At 44.2% G+C, this 6000-nt stretch overlaps 1 non-coding gene across 1 annotated transcript; it reads left to right on the top strand.

Moving 5' to 3' along the window:
* The first annotated feature begins 684 nt into the window (after positions 1 to 684).
* Positions 685 to 787, top strand: LOC123939502. The gene has a single exon (XR_006817883.1). It is a non-coding gene; the product is annotated as a U6 spliceosomal RNA (small nuclear RNA).
* The last annotated feature ends 5213 nt before the right edge of the window (positions 788 to 6000 follow it).

Genomic DNA, 6000 nt, shown 5'->3' with positions numbered 1-6000 from the left:
GCCCTTCTGATCTATAGGGTATGCACACAGCAGCCAGAATGATCCTTTTAAAATCATGTCTGTTCTGCTCAGAATTCTTCAATGGCTCCCCCATTTTACTCAGCATAAAATCCAAACCCTTACTACATTCTACAATGCCCTACATTATCTCCCTAACCCCCAGCCTGAAAATTTAATGACCTCATGCCCTACCATTCTCCACCTTGCTGTCTCTGGTAAGCCACTCTGACTTCCTAACATACTTCTCAAACATTGCTGTGTACACTCCTGCCTCAGGCCCTTCCTGGCTGTCCCCTGTGCCTACAAAGCTTTATCTTGACCTCTCCATGGCTTGTTCCCTTGCTTATTTCAAGTTTTGTTCAAGTGTCACTATATCAGGGAGGCCTTCCTTGACTTCCCCGGTGATTTTAAAATTTGCCCACAAAATCTGATAATCCTCCCTTCAATAGGTAGAACTCAGTTCTCCCCACCCCCTTGAGCTTTGGCTTGACTTAGTGGCTACTTCCTAAATAACAGAATATGGTAAAAGTAACAGCATGTGACTTCTAAGACAAGGTCATGAGAGGCTTTGTGATTGCCTTAGTCTGCTAATGAGAAAACATCAGAAAGATGCAAATTAAGGGACACTCTACCTAATACCTGATCAGTACACTTCAAAATCGTCAAGATTATGAAAAATATTGCCTGCTTCAGCAGCACACATACTAAAATTGGAATGATACAGAGAAGATTAGCCTGGCTGCTCCACAAGGAGGACATGCAAATTCACAAAGGGTTTCATGTTTTTACCATCAGGGAAATGCAAATCAAAACTATGAGATACCACTTCACACCTGTCAAAATGACTAAAATCAACAACATAAGACACAACATGTGTTGGCAAGGATGTGGAGAAAGGAGAACCCTCTTTCAGTTAGGAACCGCAAACTGGTGCAGCCACTCTGGAAAACAGGATGGAGGTTCCTCAAAAAGTTAAAAACAGAACTACCCTAGGATCCAGCAATCTCATTACTGGGTATTAACCCAAAGAAAACAAAGGCACCCATTCAAAAGGATACATGCACCCCTATATGCATAGCAGCATTATTTATAATACTCAAATTATGGAAGCAGTGTACATCATCTGATGAAGGGATAAAGAAGATGTGGTATATAGGATGGAATATTACCCAGCCATAAAAAAAACAATGAAATCTTGCCATTTGCAACAATGGGGACAGAGCTGGAGAGTATAATGCTATGTGAAATAAGTCCATCAGAGAAAGAGAAATATCATATGATTTCACTCAAATGTGGAATTTAGAAACAAACAAACAAAAAAAAAAAAAAACAAGCAAAGGGGAAAAAAGAGAGAGACATACAAACCAAAAAACAGACTCTTTATTCTAGAGAACAAACTGATGGTCACCAGAGGGGAGGTGGGTAGGGGTAGGGGATGGGTGAAATAGGTGATGGGGAGATTAAGGAGTGCACTTGTCGTGATGAGCACTGGGTGATGTATGGAATTGTTGAATCACCGTACTGTACACCTGAGACTAAGATTACACTGTATGTTAACTAACTGGAATTACAATAAAAACCTAAAAAAAGATTATGAAAAACAAAGAAAGAGTAGGAAACTATTGTTGATCAAAGGAGACTAAGGAAACATGATGACTAAACACAATGTGATCTCTTGAACAGGATTCTGGAACAGAAAAGACATTAGTGGAAAAGCAGGGAAATCTGAATAAAGTCTGGAGTTTAGTTAACAGTAATGTATCGATGTTCATCTCTTGACTTTGAGAAATCCACCATGGTTACATAAGATATTAACGTTAGAGGAAGCTAAGTGAAGTTTGTAAGGGAACTCTTTGGACTACCTTTGTAAGCTGTCTGTAAATCTAATATTATTCATAAGTAAAAAGTTTTTTTTTAAAAAAAGCATTGTGGGGCACCTGGGTGGCTCAGTGGGTTAAAGCCTCTGCCTTCAGCTCAGGTCATGGTCCCAGGGTCCTGAGATCGAGCCCCCCACATCGGGTTCTCTGCTCAGCAGAGAGCCTACTTCCCTCTCTCTCTCTCTGCCTGCCTCTCTGCCTACTTGTAATCTCTGTCTGTCAAACAAATAAATAAACTCTTAAAAAATAAAAATGAAAAAATTAAAAAGGCATGTGTCTTCCTCGTTTCTTTCTTTCTCAGACCATGCACATGTTGCCATATCATGAGGATACTCAAACAGCCCTGTGGGGAGGACTACTCTTCATGGTGAGCAACTGAGGTGTCCAGCCAACAGCCGTGGGAGCGAACCACCCTGGAAGAGAATCCTCCAGCCCCAGTCAAGGTTTCAGGCAACTGCAGTCCTATCTAACATTTTGACCACAACATCAAGAAAGACCCTGAGCCCGAATGAGCCAGCTAAGCCCCTTCTGAATTCCTGACCCTCAGAAACTGTGAGATGATAATTTATGACTGTTTTAGGCCTCTGAGTTTTGGAGTGAACTATCTAAAATAGCCTCCTTATAGTCACGCTCAACCCCCTTTCCAGCCTCAACGTTCTTCATAGATCCTCTCATGACACCACAAGGCATGTTCGTTTATTTAACGTCTGTCCTGCACCCCCCCCCCCACCGGAGAATGTGAGCCACATGAAAGGAGAAACTTTGTTTAGTGTATGTCCCTTACACCTAGAACTGTGCCTGACACATAGTAAATGTTTGATAAGGGATAGCTGTAATTATTATTTTTCAGTAACAGGGAGTTAGGTAAAAATCCCTTTCCTACCCTCACCCCGACAGCAAAACAAAGCAAAACAAAACCCAGCCCTGGAGGATGGGGGCCAAAGTGGTTGACGTTGAAGCAATGTAGAACTAGGAAATGCAAGTAGAGATGAGTCAGAAACTCTGACTTCTGACTGAGTTCTTCATCCACTGAGAGACCTCACGCAAGTTTCTTCCTCCATCTGGGTCTCTGTTTCCCTAAATATAAAATTCAAAAGACTGGGAGGACCAGCAGGATCACCAAGATTCCTTTCAGGTCTAACAGTTGATGATTCTAAAGGTGGCCTGGGAGGAGGTACAGGAACTCAATTCTGGAGATGGAGGAAAGGAGAAGGAGTGAAGAATATGTTTGATCCTCACAGGGACCAGGCAGAATCTGCCTACCTTCATGCTGTTCTCACCTCTTGGAAACCCTTTCCCATCTAATAATCTAGTCCTTTGCCAAGGCCCAGCTCCCTGTTTCTGCAAGGCCCACAGGCTCCCATAGGCCTTAGCACAAGTCTTCATAACACAGTCCCCGCACTGAATTATAACTGGACCTTTTTAAACCTGGGGTCTTAGCTCCTAAAAGGAGTAAGTCAGTCTCAGGTCACTACTCTCAGGCTTGCAATTCCCTCCTAGGGAATCAAGACCCTAAAAGAAGGAAGGAAAGAGAAAACAGGGGAAGGGGTGGAAGACCAGACATATGCTGGGACTCCCTTAAGCCTCTGCCCTTTCTCTCCTCTCCTCCAGTCTTGGCTTCACCACCAAGAGAAGCATGCACATCAGCCTGCCTGCCCTCTGCCTTACCTAAATACGAGGCCAAATGCCATTTATATGAGCCATATTAACTTTCCCCTGCTCCTCCCTCCTTTAGTCCTCCAACCCTTCCCTATGATATACACATCCTGGGTCCCTTCCCAACATCTGTTCCAGGAAGTTCACACTTCCTAATATTTGGTATGAAGACAGGTTTGAGTGTTTTGTTTTGTTTTTTCCTCCACTACAGTTCATGGAAAGTCTTGAAGAATTTGCTCTGTTCTGGGAATCACAGGAGGTAGGATCCCATTCAGTCTATAAAGTGAGGTTGGGAGCCATGAGAGAAGAGGCAGGAAAGGTAAGCAGGAATCAGCCTTTGTGATGGATTTTGTCCCATAATCCATAGAAGCCACTGAAGAATTTCGCACAGATTGGAACTCACTCCCCTTCCTCTCAGCCCTCCTTACTTACATCCCTCCCTATCTCTCTATGCCCTCCCACCCCATCCCATTTGTCTTCTACCAGAATCTTCATAACAGCAAAGATTTATTGAGAACCTACACTACGCAAGGTTCCTGTTAACATTATCTCATTTCCACCTTTCAGCACTGATGAGGTAGGTAGGTGTTATTGTCCCCACTTCAAGTAAGCAAACTGACTCCAGTGAGTGATTTGCCCTGTTGGAAACTAAGGAGAAAGCAGAGCCCAATTTCTTAATCATTACACTAATTGGTCTCTGCTCTCTGACTTTTTGCAAATCTCTTCTTTGGGGGAAATGTCATCTTTGGGGGAGATGCCTATAAGGAGGTCTTTTGAGGTCAGGAGATAGAACTCAGAGGAGGGAGTGCAGAACCTGACTATTCTGGAACTGGAATTTCCAGGTTCTGAAGGGACCTATCTCATGCAGCCTTGCTCCTCTCTGCTTGGCAGGAAGTGTCCCCCATTCTCGCCATGCTCTGTCTTGATCCACTTGCTTACTCCAGTTCCCATACTCTCCTTCACCTTTTTATATACAGTTTGCCCTTGTCTTTCAGATTCTGGGTGCTACATTTGTTCTGAAAATGCCTGGATGGACCAGAACCCTCTGGAACTTCTGCAGATAATTCAAGTGTCTGGAGAGAGGATACCCACCTTGTCCTCCCCAACTCTAATAAAAGTGTCTGGCTTGACCCTGGGCTTTCAAGACTCTTCAGCAAAGGTTAGCTCCTTTCTACTTCATCTCTCACTACCCACCCCTGTGCCCTCTATGAATATATAACCACGTGTGCTTCCCCAAACATGCCAAATTTTTAAAATCTTTCCATGTGCTTTTTCTCTCTCTGGAATGCCTGCATCCTTTCCACCCCAAGTTTTTCTGCAAGGAAACTCCCAGTTATCTTCAGACTTGGCTCAAACATGATCTCCAGCCCCAGGGTTGTCATCACTCAGGTTATCATTTCTTGTCTGGGCTGTTGCCTCACTGGTCTTTAGGATGCCTCTGGCCCTACGCCACCCAGTGCCCACATTGCACCCCGAGTAACCTCTCTAAAATCCAAACTTGATGTTATCATGTCCCTTCTTAAAACTTGCAAATGGTTTCCCATGCCCTGAAGGTAAACTCATAACTCAACATGGTTTGGGTGCTTCTTCCACCCTGCTCCCACCCACTTGTCTTGCTTCATGTCTTCTGCCCATCATCCTACTGGTACTCAAGGCAGATTTCCTGACACTTTTGTTCAGTTCCTTGAAAACTGCCTTGTTCTCTCTTGACTACATAATATTCCCTTGGCTGGAACTTTTTTCCCCTCCTTCTCCCTTGACTGACTTCTACCTTTCAGGTAGTTCTCAGCTTGGACTCCCTTCAACACAGAGCCTTCCAGGACCCCCCAATAATGAAGCAAGATGCCTCAGCTTTCTGCCCTCACTGCCCATGATTTCCCCTAGGACAGCATCTATCTGGTTTATTACTACCTATCTGTGCTGCTCATATGTTTCCCACAACCACCTGAGAGCCTACCTTATTCCCATAGTACTGGTAGGTCCTCCATGAACAACTGTTGGGGAGTAAACAAAGCCATCACTATCTTTACAGTGTGGACTTAGGTACCCACTGTCATTTCTACCACCACCACCTCATGGTTACTCTTCTAGATTATGGGTGATTGCTTCCCTGCGTGCTCTCTCTCCTGATGGATGGGGATGGCACCTTGAATGTACTCCAGTGCCTAATGCAGAGGTCAACATTCACCTTCCATCCATCTTCTATTTGTTCTTATTTGTAACAAAATTTTATTGAATAACTACTATATACTAGATACTTTGGATGCAGCAGTGAGCAAGGTAGCTGACACGCTGCCTTCACGCTCACGTTCTATTGGTATATATGGGTGCCTAGTGAACAGGAGGTTCAGTGGATCTCAGTTCTATTGGGAAGCCCCTGAGGGCTTTCCTGTCTACAACTACCAAGCAAGGAGCACAGCCTCTGGGGACCCCTGGACCTCTCTCTGTCCAGGTCTCCATGGGACTA

Source organism: Meles meles, chromosome 3 (genome assembly GCF_922984935.1).
Source record: "Meles meles chromosome 3, mMelMel3.1 paternal haplotype, whole genome shotgun sequence".
Classification (NCBI taxonomy): Eukaryota; Metazoa; Chordata; class Mammalia; order Carnivora; family Mustelidae; genus Meles; species Meles meles.
This window is presented reverse-complemented; position numbering and strand designations above follow the sequence as displayed.